Source organism: Porites lutea, chromosome 4 (genome assembly GCF_958299795.1).
Source record: "Porites lutea chromosome 4, jaPorLute2.1, whole genome shotgun sequence".
Classification (NCBI taxonomy): Eukaryota; Metazoa; Cnidaria; class Anthozoa; order Scleractinia; family Poritidae; genus Porites; species Porites lutea.
The window spans coordinates 6,508,443-6,523,700 of NC_133204.1; the positions used below are offsets into that span (position 1 = coordinate 6,508,443).

Sequence of the window (15,258 nt, forward strand, 5' to 3'; positions counted from 1 at the left end):
TGGATAAATGCACTAAGTAATGACCTCAGCATGAACTAAAACAGTAACATCCTAGTGACATAATCCCCGTCCTTTAAGAAGTAGATCGATCATTCCTGAGATCTGTCGTTCCGAGTTGCGTAGCGTCCTTTATCTTTATTGACTCCAACCTTTATTAGCACGTGTGCTGCTTGACTGCCCCTTGCAGTTTCACAAATCGCTGTGAGTGTTTGAATAATTAGCATTCCCGTTCGCCGAAAGCACGACTGGAGAAGGAAGCCATCATTACAAACCAGACTATCATTTCTCCGCCATGGACTCAGTTGCTGCGATAGCTGTTAGTGGAGTTTTCTTTGGATTGTTCGTCATAGTTTGGATTGGAAGCATGTGCTACTTCAAAACGCCTTGTAAGGACATGGAGAAGGAAACTCATTACATTGAAGAAGGCAACCTTGATTAGCTGCGGAATTAATTCCGAATCTGTGATATAGTTAGTAAGGTACGTCTTCTTTTTACATTTAAACTATTATATCACCTGTCTACTTTTCCGTCTAGGTCAATATTCTGAGCTGCTGATCTGTTGTATTAATTCACGGAAATTGGAAAGAAATGATTGGCAATGCAACCAGTTTGTTGCCAGTAGGTTTTATTGATAAGTTTTCAAGGTTTACTTTAACCGATTGATAACTTGAGAGGTAGGCCCTCAATGAAATCTTGAAAAGGGAAATTTCCTACGTATGAGATAAAACGTTGAACGGGCGGCATCGTCGTTAAACAATCAGCACTAGACTGAATGGGTATCAACAGTGATCAGCATAGTCATCTCAACGTCTGATCCATTTCCTGTAGTATTTCAATACATTCGAGTATTTTATATTTTATGATGCGTTCTTCTTTTCTTTTCTTTTTAATATCTTCTTTCAATCTATCAGTACCATTGCATTGTTGAAGCAAAACATTGAGCTAGACTGAACTTGAATGGGCGTTAAGTAGCTCGACTTTCCTTTTTGTCTGTGTGAAAAATCAAAACGCAAATACTTTTGTGAGATATCTGTGGCATAACTATAAAAACATTTTAATTTCATTTTTGCCTAAATGGCGTACAACTAGAAAGTTACTAAACATCAGCGTCTGACCAACTCATTTAACTGTTAAGCAGCCGTGAGTCACGCTTATTAAACCTGTTCAAATTTGCATATAACTCCAACCAACACTGTATATTTCAATGCAGTTTCATTGAGGCATGAAGAAAAAATTGGTTAAAGTGCCATAAATAAAATTGAATAGAATTAGGTCACGAGAATTGCTCTGCGTCACGCGATTTAAAATGGCACAATCAGATAGATTGTCCACGGGTTCTTGTTGATCAGTCTTGTTTTCACGGGACAAGTTGCGTAATCAAAAACTACTAAGGATCGAGAATTGGCGAAATGCGTGTGGTGATTTAACGTTGTATGAATTGATTATTTAGTGTTTCAAATAGAGCATAATCGATTTTAACTTTCTAATTTGGGATCAACGTCCTCCAAGTTTACAAATAGAGTTTTCGTTCAATTATGGTTGCATTTTGATATAAAGTTTGTCATTTGATTTTTTATTCAGTGGAGAGTAAATGACTTTCATACCGATCTATAAGGGTAAACTTTTGCTTTATATAACTATCCTCTACTCATATTAAATCACGTGACTTATTTTTTCTTATATTTTCTTCTTTGAAATATTACTAGACATTTAGGTAACTCTGAGAGCCAAATTGCAATTCAGTTCCATAATCTTGGCGTTGTTGTTACTAATAAACTGATTTTCTTTACTTTTTGAAAGCCATTGATCCACTCCCATTCCTTATATAAACTGCTCGAATTAACGTAAAAAACGGACGCAACAACTCACAACAGTTGTTGGGCCAACATTGTTGGGAGTTGTTGCATCCGTGTCGGCAGTGGTGTGCAAACGGATGTAACATCTCCCAATGTCGGGGCCTACAGTGCATCGTGGGAAGGATACAGCCCATAAGACTTTTAACTTGGAGACCATGTGTAATTCGTGTGGCCCCAAGTTTTGGCCCCAACAATGTTGGAAGAGCTGTGCAGATAGGTTCGATCACCAGCCGCTGTTAGCCCGCGCTCCTCCCCCGGACCGGATCGAGCCTACTGTGCAAACGGATCCAACAGTGCGACAAACGCAGACTGCAGACTAGCAGGTAAACGAGGTAAACATGGTAGTAAAATGCTCTAACAGATTCCCTATCCCTACACTAGACGTTTAAATGACTTAAACTTTAGGGATAGGGAATCTGTTAAAGCATTCCGCAACAAGGTTTACCTCGTTTACCTGTAAGTCTGCAGTCTGCGTTTGTCGCTCAGCGTTTGTTCAGCTAACAATGTTGAGTCCGTTTGCACGGGACTTTGTAAAGTTCAAGAAAGAATTAAATTTCATTACCAACGCTTATAGGTCAACTTCAACTATAAGTCCTATAGTTTGCAGGAAACTACTATATTCAACTTTATATACCAGAATAACTATTTGTACCATTTGGTGTCAATTTGTTTGTACTAAACTTGGGATCAGTGTTGACATTGTTTTCTCGTCAATACTGGATTATGTAAATACTATTCAATTATTTGAGTGTAATGCACCGTTGAATTTCAACGAGAATTAAGTAATCTTTGTCCACTTTTGAATGGGATAAATGTTTCCTGTAGGTTGAGACTTCTTCAGTTCTCATTCAAATAAATATAGCATCTCCATAAACGACATACAAACCTGACGATGTTTTCAGGGTCATTCTCAGGAGTAGAAACCCAAAATAACAGATTAAAAGTTAGGATAATCTTGAGAGTGTTCTGTAATAAACTTCATGAAAGTCAATGAGGTTGTAAGAGTCGTGTAAGACGCATAAATTAAAAAAAAGAGGGTTTTCGTCAACTGGTCGACCGTACTCGCAACGAGATCGTTACTAAAATATGGTGGACTCTACAACAGCCATAGTGGTATCAGCTATTTTGTTCGGTGGGTTTGTGCTCATCTGGATTTTATCGTTGGTATTTTGTAAATGTCGAGAAAGCAGTGAAGAGAAACCAAGTTATATTGATCGTCGCTTTACACCAGAGGAAGAAAGAATGATCCGCCAACACTCAGAGAGAAGAGCGAAACAATACAAAGATGGCGCATTGGATTTGTAGAATTTTCTGACCGGCATGATTTACTGTACATTTGTACAAAGTAAGTACCTGAAGAAGTGTGTGATATTAGGTGTAACCTAAAAATTGAACAAACAGCTGTGATTCGCCATAACCTTGCACAGCACATTCAATATATTCAACGGTTCAACTATGTGGAACCCCGTTTAATATGTTTGCAACAACAAATTACTACTGCAACAGAACTACCAGAAACTTTACTTCAAACACTCCTATGCTGAAAGCACTTTAAGAGAGCAACACAAATACATTACCCTGACGGTTGTGCAAGAGAGAATAATAAGTTTGTGTTTCACTTAGTAGATTCCTTCAAAGTTCCAAAGTAAGCAAACACGCACGACTTTCAATGCCCGCATGGAATTCAGTAACAGCTGACTTTACACACGCTACACAAACCACGTCAAGATTTGCTCCCTGAAGCTGTGAGCAGTCTATCAGTTAACATAAAATCCATTTGTTTAAAGAATGAAATAGATTAACGTGCTTTACGTTTTAGAAAATAATGAAAACCTGCCAGAATCAGAGTTAAACCTACGTTTTTATTCGGTCAATGCTGACATTCCCTTTAGCCACCTTACTAGTGACTCGTTGTAATTTTGTAGTTCTTTATTGTTAAGTTTATTTTTTAAAAATATTATTTCTTAGAATGTGGTGTCGTTAATTGCACAGCTAATGTACAAGATATTGGGGCAGTGATGTAAACGAAAAATTGTTCGATCGTATGATTATATATATTAAAAATCTAAAAATAGTAAAGTCTCAATCATAAATGAATATATCAAACTAAAGCAGCATAATAGATTTTGCTCATTTAGCAAAAAGGTTCGTCGCATGTGAAGTTCGACGCGTTTGAACTGAAAATCATACTACGCCTGATAAATTCGCAGAAATATGTATGTCTGATAGGTCAAAATTAAATTCAGGTTAAATATTTTAACCTACGTAGGTTGATGCTCAGTTTTCTTTGCCTTCTAGCCCTTAACTAAAGTTATGTAAGTATTCACGATTTAGGTCTAGGGGTAAAAGGAAATTGCGAACCTGAATCAGTTTAATTCTAACCTACAAAGTATAACATGAATGCGTATAAACTTTTATGATAATGACAGTAGTTGAGAGAGCTTGCTTGTGGGTGGCTATCTATAGTTATCAGTATCGTTTACGTATAAGACCGAATTACTCTTCTATCTTTTTCAATTAAAATGTAACATCTGCCGAGAGAACTCTGAGTCAACCTCATTCCCAGGGTCTTCTCGTTTTCCAGTATGGCGGCGGCACTCCTTCACCTCAACCAGGTGTCCCTTTCGGCAAATTTCGTAAACCACCTCGGGAATCAGCTGACAAATTCGTGAGACTTCACGCAGCCGAGCGAGGTAAGGCTGGAAGGCTGGAAATGTTCGGAGCCCTATTCCACTCTCCAGTAGTTTACATAGCTGATCGTTGGCGACATCATTGGCGTGCTCACTTCAAGAAAGATAACAACAAACTCTGGCAATCAAGCTTCTTAAATAATTTTTTACGATCTGTTTTGCACCAGCTTGTCAAGCTTGCTTTCGATTATTCTTCACACCATACATTTAGCCGCTAATAAGAACTGTTTTGCAGACCAAGCTTGTCATTCACATCTTGAACGACCATATGAACCGATTACGTACTTTTTGTATTTTACAGAAGCCTGGGTTATGGACCGTTATGTTTTCTCCCTTTGTTCCGTGAAGTTTATAGGGATAAGAGGGTTAAGCTAGGTTTTTAATAATTTTATAAGACTTTTTCGCACAACAAATGTTGCCGGATTTTCGTCTTCTTAATAAAAATATTTACTGATTTTTCGCTTGAACTTGTTTGTCTTTCAGTTTTGACGGTAGGATCAAGAGTACTGAACCCTTAATAAGTACCACTGACTTAATTGCGAAGAAAAGACATTTACTGGAATGAAGACAGTTTTATATACTGAAGTTCTAAAGCGCTTGGCATTGCGACAAAAATGGCAGCCTTTATATTAATCTATTTCAACCGTTATTTTCAAACGCTTCGCCACTCACAAGTTTGTTGGGAGTCAAACCCAGTTCATTTCAAGGCCATCACTACTACTAAGGAAGGCAAGAATCATGAACAAGTCAGCAGCTCAGTGCCTATTGTTTGCTATAGTACACGAAGCTGTTTGTAAGGATGCAGTAAAAAAGGCGTTACTCTTTCCACCTTGTGTTGAACAATCCTTTGTATTCGATCTATGTTTTTCTGGATTTTTGAATTTAGATATGCAGTTCTCATGTATGTTGATGATTTAACTTCTCAGATGCCCAAGAAGGCCTGACTTAGTCAATAAACTAGAACTGATCAAGTTTACGATAGTTACTTTTGGTGTCAAGTCACATGGCCCAAAATACTGGTTTTGTTTTATCTGCCTAGGTGGTAAACTCAAGTCCATGTAAGCAACCTGTAAGTTGCTTGGCAGGCGCAAAAATTGAAGGGGGAGGGGAAGGGGGACGGGGAGGGGGAGAAAATTCCAATCCCGTTTCCCCCTCCTCCCAATCCCCTATTCTTTTCGACGCCTGCTATGCCACAGGTGGCCGAAACTCACGTTACACTTTTTCCTTGTAACGAGAGTTTGGGCCGCCTGTGGCTACGCAGGTCAACTATACCCGTTGTTTTCATGTTCTTTATTTTCCTTACAAGCTACTCGTTAACTCTTGATTACTTTACAAATGGGCTCTGGCTTTCCTTAGAAATCCAATCTTTGAATTAAGCAAGCCTCCTCACTTAACAACTGAGAATGTATTATGAGTTTGATACGAAGCATTGTTTTCACAGTATATTGCTGGAATAATTTTTAATCCCATCCTCAGTATACCAAAAATGAAAGCATAAAAACAAGCTGCCAAACATCAGTGTAGCATTCATGATTGTAATAACTAACAACATACTTTTGCTAATAAGTACCAGAAGGTTACCCATGATATACCCATTGGTAATAACTTTTCTTCTTAAAGCATCGTAAAATAAAATGTTATTATAGTTTTTATGAGTGAAGTGTTAATTTTGTTCACAAACAGGGATTTTAGTTATTTCCAGCTACTTATAAACTCAACTGCAAGAAATTCACCTCCTAAAAATACCTTCATTCAGAGGGCATATCTTTTACAAAAGAAGTGGAACATACTTCTGACAAACGCGGAACAAAACGTAACCTTTCCTTCTGAGTTTAGGTTGATGCGGATGGCAAACAGCATTTCCGGTACCGTAAAACTTACTGAAACATAACTTTGTTTTTGTAACGCTTTCCCCTCTTATATTGTAACTAAACTAGAGCTTTGTTTTGTAAATGGAGGCTTCAAGTACCTGTCACTGAGGTCAATGACTGGATATTGTGCTTACGTACGATCCTTTAGGGGAATCCGGCTCACGTTTAAACTTTGTGAATATTTTGTTGCCATGTATACACTGAAGTGCCTTAGAACAAACACTGAAAAAGTGGCTATTTTGCTGGCAGACTCTTTAACAACGCGCGCCCGCACTCTAAACTGGTCTCCAATTCCTGAATGAACAGAGAATAAGCCGACTCTCTCTTGCTTAAACTGCCGAATAATTTCTCTATTTTTGGTGAGTAAATTAGATGCAACAATAAATTGCAAGGTCATTTTACCAGTTAACAAGAAAGGGCAGTTTATTTGTTCATTTCAGCCTTGTTTTGTCATCGATTCTTCTTTTATGTTCTCCGAACCATGGCGTCCTCGATCGATGAATGAAAGGGAATGGAAACCGCATTGCGCCTGCAAGACCTTAATCAGCAACAAAGGGTAAGTTTCCCCCAAATTCAGAGTCCGAGCATATTTTCTTTATCCTCAACTCCGTGGGAAAAAAATGGGCTGAAACGGTACTGTCTTATGAATCTTTACAAAGCATGTCAGGTTTCAGATTCTCAGAAGGGAAAAAACAAACAAACCCACAAACAAACAAAGCATGAATTCTACTGAATTTAGGGGTAAAAAATTAAAGTTATTGGCAGGTGCTAATTACACTTGCCACGACATCGTTCTCTAGTACTAAATAGATGCAATATGACAAATCTCTTGTTAGTTTTCTTTTCTGGAAGAAACTTAAAATAAACCAAATGATGCTTTTGATTATATTTTCGGTTGGAAAACGTCATTTCAGCTCTTTGTGAAATAAAACAATAAAAGGACAATTTTTCTGCGGAAGGAAATAATCTCTGCTAACACTGAGGGTATGACGTAGTCTGCAATGCCCAAAATTTGATGCCAGCAAACCAGTAGAAATAGGAAAGCAATGATAGCTTATATCACCTTGTTTTAAATCAGCATACCTATGGATGATAGAAATCCATGGCATACCGAAGCGAAATATATCAATACAAATATTGGACTACTTACAAAGCGATGATTTCTTGATTGTTGGTAGACTTAATAAAAGTTTGTTTTCTAACGCGGTTTCCGTTCACGCGCAACCCGAGTTAAAGCCACACTCTCTCTAAATTAGGTAAAAGTTAATATAGCTTCGTTGCGGTTGGTTTCTTTGGAGCGCAATAAACAAAGCAGGAGGCGGAGGACCAAGAAAGAGTCGCAATGCCGTGAGGCCGAAAAAAAGTATCTCTTTCCCTGTTCCCTACAAAACATTTCTTTCACTGTGCTCCCACGAAACCATGCACTTGCTACGTAGGCTTGTGCGATCATTACAAGATGCCTCCAGTTTTTTCGCAGGATCATCTTTGTCCAGTGGTCATAAAACTGAGATATAATTGGAAGCAGACTGTTTTGGCGTAAAGGAAATGGCGGTCCATGAAAAATATCAGTTTTTAACCGCACAACAAGTTCCCTATCAATATTCGCTGACTGAACCGGAATACTCAACTGACACGGTCACGATTTTAAAAAAATCAGTACTGTCCCACATGACTTTTAATGGGAAGGTCATTGTTTTCAGTTCTTTACCCGATTCGTTAGTACTCTCTACTGTGCATTTTATATTAATTTCAGCGGCTGTAGTCATACAGAGATGGCGCCCTTTCTCTTTACTTGTGGTAATAAGCTTTCCATATGGGCAAGTTAAACCTAAAACACTCAGTAAATCCTTAGTATTGTTTGTTACGCCCTCTATCCTTTCAGTTTAACTTCGAGTTCTTTCGTTTTACGAAATGATATGTTTCACACGGTTCATTTGTTTTTTTAGTCTTTTCTGAATCGGATTATTTTTATGCTGTTTATTTAGTACGGCATAAAGGAATACCGGTGGTATCTTTCAATGGCCTCATAGCCGTGATATACCTAATCCATTGCATTGTTTAATTTAGAATGCCTTAATTTCAATCGCCTTAGGCAAAATGTCTGAGTTTCTTGGGTTTCCATTTCCCGGTGGACTTCGTTTTCACACACCCAAAAATACACTAGTCATCACTGAGTTACTGAAGTATCAGAACCACAGGTAGCCCAAGCTCGAAATATGAGCGTCGGCGAGCGAGCATCGGCATTGTTGGGTAACATATATTCTAAATAAAAGGATTTGTTTGAGGAAAAACCTATCGTTTCTGTAACCTACAGAAACTAGGAAAATGAAAGGATTTCAATAAAGAACAGCTTACCTCTCTCCTGTGTGGTCCATGGGCCGATTTATGGCCGTTAAATGGGCTGTGCTGTAAACGGTTTTCTCTCCGATATATAAGGTAAACCTTAAGGCAAACCTTATATATACTGTATATGGAGAGGAAACCGTTTACAATAAAACCCATAAAACGGCCATAAATCGGCCCATGTACCACACAGGAGAGATATAACACACATTTTATGTAAGGTAAGCTGTTTTTTATTGAAATCCTTTCATTTTCCTAGGTTACAGAAACGATACTAGGTTTTTTCCTCAAACAAATCCTTATATTTAGAATGTTACGCAACAATGCCGATGTTCGCCGATGCTCATATTTCCAGCTTGGGCTACCTGTGTCAGAACATACTGGTATCTCAAAGACTGACGGATATCACAATTTTCGAAAAATTTTTAATTTGTAACTCCAGATTATTGGTACAAACTCCTCCCCAGCCAAACACTAAATTTCCTCCTCATTTTTTCCTTAACTCTACTCACAATTTCTTTAAGGAACCTGAATTTCCTTTTTCCGGGCGGTTTCATCATATCCACTGTAAGGCTGCGGGGCCGATGGAAAGGTATTTTAAACAAATGGGACTTATTAATTCGGGTGGGGCTAGTCTAAACCGAAAGATCAATACGGCTGTTTTTGTTAGCAGTGTGTCACAAGGAGCCGATTACCCAGGATATACCCTGGCCTAGGGCCCTAGGCTCCTGGCGTCCTGGTTTCACTTAGCTAAATTATAAGCATAGAAAATTTCGAATGTTAACCATTGAGTAGCTGTGTTGGTAAACGGAAATAATAACCTGAAAAAGATCGAGAAAAAAATTAAATATCAAAAGTAAGACTCCTCTATAGGTCGCACAAAATCAAAATTATTTCAACTGAAGGAGCGGTCAAATGACCCCCACCTCCCTGTGTGACACGCCCAATACCTGGTGGCAGTGAGATAAATTTCTTTTTTCACATCCTCAATATGTATAAGACTAAAAGTCTCACATAAAAAAGGTCACTTCCTTAGTCATTACACTGACCCGCAAGTGTGTGGGTGCGTGTTTAGTTTCAATCCGTTAGCAATCTCCCATAAACCGGACCAGTCATTTATGAACACACATTTTAGTGTATTTTAAAATGTATTTAAACACATTTTACGTCTTTACAAGTTCTTGCTATCGGTTAGTAACTTGTGTACCCTTCAGTGTTTTCAATTACTACGAGAATTTAGCTCTATGAAACTTCGTTTCACCTCGTTTCCACTTCAATAACAGTGTTTATACCATTTGACAAAAATATTTTTATAACACAGGGGGAGGGGGAGGGGCAAGTTACGTTTAATAAAACGTAGGAAGTGTTTTGTAAAAACATAACGTAGTGGTACATAGTAGCTTATTCACATGCACGAAACGAGAAGGTTATTATCTCATCTTATGTTTCATTTTCTTCTAACGTTTTCAATATGACAATAAAACTAGGATGGGCTTGGCAAAGGTGGGAACATTTCTCAAATACGCTAATGACAGAAATAGAAATATACTTTTATATATTTAAGTTTTTTCAGAGTTTTATAAGGATTACTTTTTTTAGTCGTAGCTTCTGTCTAATTCGAGCGCTAGAAAGTTGCGTTTACAATATCGTTCGGGCACTGCACTCATGAGATATGTTATGGTTAGTGACGCACAGTACTTGAAGAAATCGATATCGGGTTTAAAGATTGAGTCAGATAAGAGCAACCTGACCTCTTAGCTTTCTTTGCCAAATATTATATTACAAAACTGTCAATAACAATAATAAAATGCCAAGCTCATGTACGAAAATGCACTGCTTTGTTTTGGGCTACCCAAAGCAGATAGGCCTACTGAGGCAAGCTTGTAAACACGCGGTTTGAGAAACTTCTCCAGTGGAGAAAGGTGAGAAAGAAACTTCTCATCTAACCAACCTTGAGGGTGAATTCAAGGAAGGTGCAAAGGCGATCATCATCGACTAAATTATAAACTCGGCCGTACATATTTCCTTGTTTCTCGTACTTGTGCAAAACTGGATGCCAGCGATATTCTCTGTATTCCTTTGCCTTTACTTGACGAAAATCGATTTCTGGGCAAACTTTCAGGTAAATATTCAATCGTTGGACTTTGAAATACTAAAAAAATATCTCTCCTCAAGTTAAACGATATAGTGCTTGAGTGTCTTCCATTTCGAAAAGACATAACAACATCATAATTTGAATACAATCTCAAGAATCTCTGTCCTCCATACTTTGTGGTTTTTTAATACGCAGGAATTCATTTTTCCTTAAGGAAATTTGCGCTCCTAGATTTATCGCATGTCTTAATAGGCTTGAAAAGCCATCGGAGCTTTTCAGGTTTTTGTTTTTACGCCACAGAGCAATTTTATTTATTTTTCAGATTATAGGAAAGCTGTACCCACATATGCGACTCACCTGAAAAAACCGCACAGTAAAGCCCTGAGAACCGAGTCGCAGGTAAGTTTGTAATCATTGCGGTTAGATGTTGCGTTTCATGTGTGAAAATAAGGCTTCACAATTTCTTTAACCCTCAAAAATGTCGAGAGACATTGCGTGATTGGGAAACAATTGCAATTTGGTATCTTTTATGACAAAACAGCGTTGATGGCATTATTTCTTTTATCTTCAAGGCGTGAGAGAGTAAGAGTAAAAAACGGTATATGGCAAGTTGTTGTTTTTACGATATTGTGCGATAAACTGAATTCAATTTTTAGAAACGAGACGTTTGCGTGCGACATTTTTCTGAAAAATAAAGAAAGCTTCGAAGAAATTTAAATTGATGATTTGGTGATGTATATCGTAGACAAAGGGGAGAATTGTAACCGCATATTGAAGTTCGTGACTGATATAAAATTTCAAAGAAGCTATTTTTGACCATATTTTATCCGGAGGGTGTTTTTACGACATATCTGATACTCAAAAATCAAACCCATTTGCAGGTTTTAAAAACACCTAAAAGCCTCGGTTTATCGTCATAATTTAAGTGCTGGCCATTACAACCGCTTCTTTTTTTTCCCACCGAAACTACCAAATGTGCATTTAAAAATACAGGTAGAAAAAATTATCTACAATAGTCTCTTTCAATTTCATTTTATTCTTTGTTTTATATTGCCTTAATTCTGATATTTTGACAGCGAAAACAATTGCGTCTGTTAACCGTGAAGTTAATGAGATATTCACTTTTTTTTTGCAGGTCAATCAATAAGCGTGATTGTCTTTCATCTCATAGGAAAAACCCACAAACGGAACGTGACTTAAAAATGTCGGATCTTTTCTGCTGCAAAGATAGCGCCGGACGATATGTTTTCAACATCTTTTTTATGTCTCTTATTGGCGCTGTGGTGATCTTATTTCTCGTTCTTGGCGGGTATTTATTCTACAAAAGATACAAGAAGGCGAAAAAGCGAAAAAGACTAATGTACAGGAGCCGAGCAAACACAAACAACACTAACACAAACAGCACTGTCTTGTCAGGTGCTAGCACAAGTGAACAAATTGCTATTTCAAGCAATTTTATCCTGGGTCGGCCTCCCGCCACAGATGTTGTGCTCGGGGTTTACGGTGACGAGGCTTCGAGAAACGCAAGGACTGCGTTTTATGAAGAGAAAGGTTGGAGAGGATTTGCTTACTGAAAAATATTTTACTTTGCTCAAGGATGAGAAGTTCAAAGCATCTTTCTTCGGGCCATTGAATTACTCATGAATTTATGCCTGGCACTCAGTCTGAGTCAAAAACCGAGTCAGTATGAAATCTTCTGTGAAGGAATGCAACTCTACCCCCTTCAAGAAAACCAATATTCGAACAAAAGGTATTTACTAACACAAAAACTAGCTTGTGGAACTCAACTTAGCAGGCACTGTTACCAGGTCGCTTCAATGTACAGCCTCAAGCTGAATTGGCCCATGATCAAGAAGTCTACACATCTGTCGTTTCCTCAAGGAAGGCTGGCCCAGTACTCTGCGTCATTTGAAACTAAGCACCCACGGAAGCTTTTCGAAAAGATATGTCCGTCGGCAATTTCAGACAGTTTAATTATAACTGCATTCAGACAACGTTGTGAAGGGCAGTGGCTTCACGTATACCGTTAACTTAACCTTTCTAGCACATTCGTTTAATACCCTTAGCGTACAATATATAGCTGTCTTCTCTTTCTTACTTTCAAAGTTTTTTAAGAGTGGAAAAAATCACACACACTATATTTTAAGTAATTTTTAAACTGGAAAAAAAATCGCGCCCGACTAAGCTCTTGCTCATTAATACAAAAGAAGAGAGAAAAGAAAATTCCAATATGTTTGCCTTAGATATTGCTCACACTTATAAGTATTTTATTTTCTATCCACTATATATATCAAGATAGTATTATTAAGATTCTACTGAGACGCTATTTCACAGGCCTTCACAAGGCCAAAAGTAGCCAAAAAAGATGACCAAGATCGAGTTTACACTTGACGTAGCATTAGACAAGACCACAAATCAACAACAACAAATTCTAGAGAATTAACCTTATTTTTGGTTAGAAAGCAACAGCAAGGGTTTCCAAGGCAATAACTTCCGTTATTAAACAACTGCGAGGCAATACTGGGCTCTAGTGAGCTTTTCTTGGAGCTCACGCACTAGACGAGGGTTCCAGACAGTTTAAGAGAGTACTTGTACAACATTAAAATCAATACTAATGAAATTGATTAATTAATTAACCCTGCGAATTTGGAAGTAAATTCTGTAGGATTTTTATGTAGATTTTATAACGACAGATTACCAAGCCATTCGTCAACATACCTACCAAGGACAAAAACTGTTAAATATTTGACGCTTTCCAAATACGAAAGGTAACGAGTTCAAAGTCGAATAAACGTTTAACATTAAAGTATAGAGTGATCAGATTTGCTCAAGAAATGATCAATAAAGCTCCTCGTTAGAGACGTTATGGTGTAAGTACTTAGAGAATGTATTGGTTTGACAAGGAAAAGTGGGGGCAATAAAAAAAATATATGATTGTGGGCAACCCGAAACTACTGACAAAAACCTGTGAATATAAAACATCTTAGTAAAGGTGTCTTTATAGGCGACCAGAGACACGTACAAAAAGTCAAATATTGTAAAACACGGCAAATGACCGCAAAATTTGCTCTCTTTTGGACAGCACTCCAAATTCTAGTTAGTCTATTAGCCTGTTTTGGGCAAATCATCAAAAGGAAGAAACAGGTCCCTTTTTCGGACTTTTGAGAACATCGCATCCAACCACAGAAAAACTAAGCCGAGAATTCGCCATTTGCGCATCTCCCTTAATACACCTTGCTTTCCAATAACAATTTTGTGTGAGAATGGTTTTTAATAGACCTTTCCTATTGATTTTAACTTTTGACATGGACAAGTAAACGAAAATCCGTCGACTCTGCCGGAAAGAGCGCCTTTAAATTACTGTAGTAAGATTGCCAAGTTTGAAAGCGATTTGCTGAAAACTGACGAAGGCATACCCCCTCAAAGTCTAGCCTGTGTACAGACGCCCACTCCCCTCAGAAAACATCGGGAAAAGGGCAAGGGTGAGGGAAGGGGACGTAGGTACATAGGGTACTCAAAGTCGCGAAATTTAAAATTTTGCAGACGCACACCGTAATTTTTAGGGAGTTATTATAACTCCAAAAATGGAGTAAAATTTTAGGTACAGGATAACCCCTTTTTTGGGGTTATTTTAACTCCTAATTTAACTCCCAATTTGGGGTCATTTTTACTCCTGAAAAAGAGTTCTTTTTACTCCCAGTCTGGAGTTAAAATTACTCCGAAATGGGGTTACTTGTACTCCTTACATGGGTTGTTTTTACTCTTTTTGGAGTTAATTTAACTCTGAAAGTGGAGTAAAAATTTTAGGTACAGGATAACTCCTTTTTTGGGGTTATTTTAACTCCTCAATATCTGGGGTCACTTTTACTCCTGAAAAAGAGTTCTTTAAACTCCTTTTTGGAGTTAAAGTAACTCCACGAAAAATAACTCCACTGTAAGGAGTTAAGTTAGCCCCACTAGAGGAGTTATTATAACTCCCTGAAAATTACAGTGCAGGAGCCCATTCCTGACGGACGCTTGTATTGTAGGGTCCACAAACTTGTCCGCCACTATTCAAACGTCGGCAAATTTTTGCAGCTTTGCGGAGCTATATCTTTTCTCGTTTAAGACATGTCACTTTTAAACTTTTCAAGCTTGCTCATTTGAATTTAAGGCGCTCTTTCTAGTGGTGTCGACAGTCCCTAACTGGTGCATGAGAAAAGTCGAAAAAAAACGTGGAGGGTTAATTTTTCTCGAAACGACGATAATACCCAGGGGAAATTGGGAGCAACAGTTATAGAAAATTTAAAGGGGGCGGGGTGGGGGGGGGGGGGGGGGGTAGCGGCAAATAAGGTCTATTATGGGGAATATGCAAATAGCGAACACAAGCTGAAACCCCAAGGGCGGGCTCATTTTCCCGCACA

General features: G+C 38.1%; 1 protein-coding gene and 1 long non-coding RNA gene across 3 annotated transcripts in view; both read left to right on the forward strand.

The window, feature by feature from the left end:
- The window catches only part of LOC140934033 (tetraspanin-17-like), a 97,860-nt gene extending 88,714 nt beyond the window's left edge, over nt 1-9,146 (forward strand). Inside the window, exon 9 of the mRNA XM_073383716.1 lies at nt 9,136-9,146. The gene's annotated coding sequence lies outside the window, so the exon portion shown is untranslated. The remainder of the gene's footprint in view (nt 1-9,135) is intronic.
- Nucleotides 9,147-10,182: 1,036 nt separating this feature from the next.
- LOC140935481 (uncharacterized) lies at nt 10,183-13,795 on the forward strand. Of its 2 annotated transcripts, none has more exons than XR_012165214.1 (3): nt 10,183-10,682; nt 11,178-11,254; nt 11,991-13,795. It is a non-coding gene; the product is annotated as an uncharacterized lncRNA (long non-coding RNA). The 2 variants fall into 2 exon arrangements; XR_012165213.1 differs by lacking the exon at nt 10,183-10,682 and adding an exon at nt 10,728-10,882.
- Nucleotides 13,796-15,258: the final 1,463 nt, after the last annotated feature.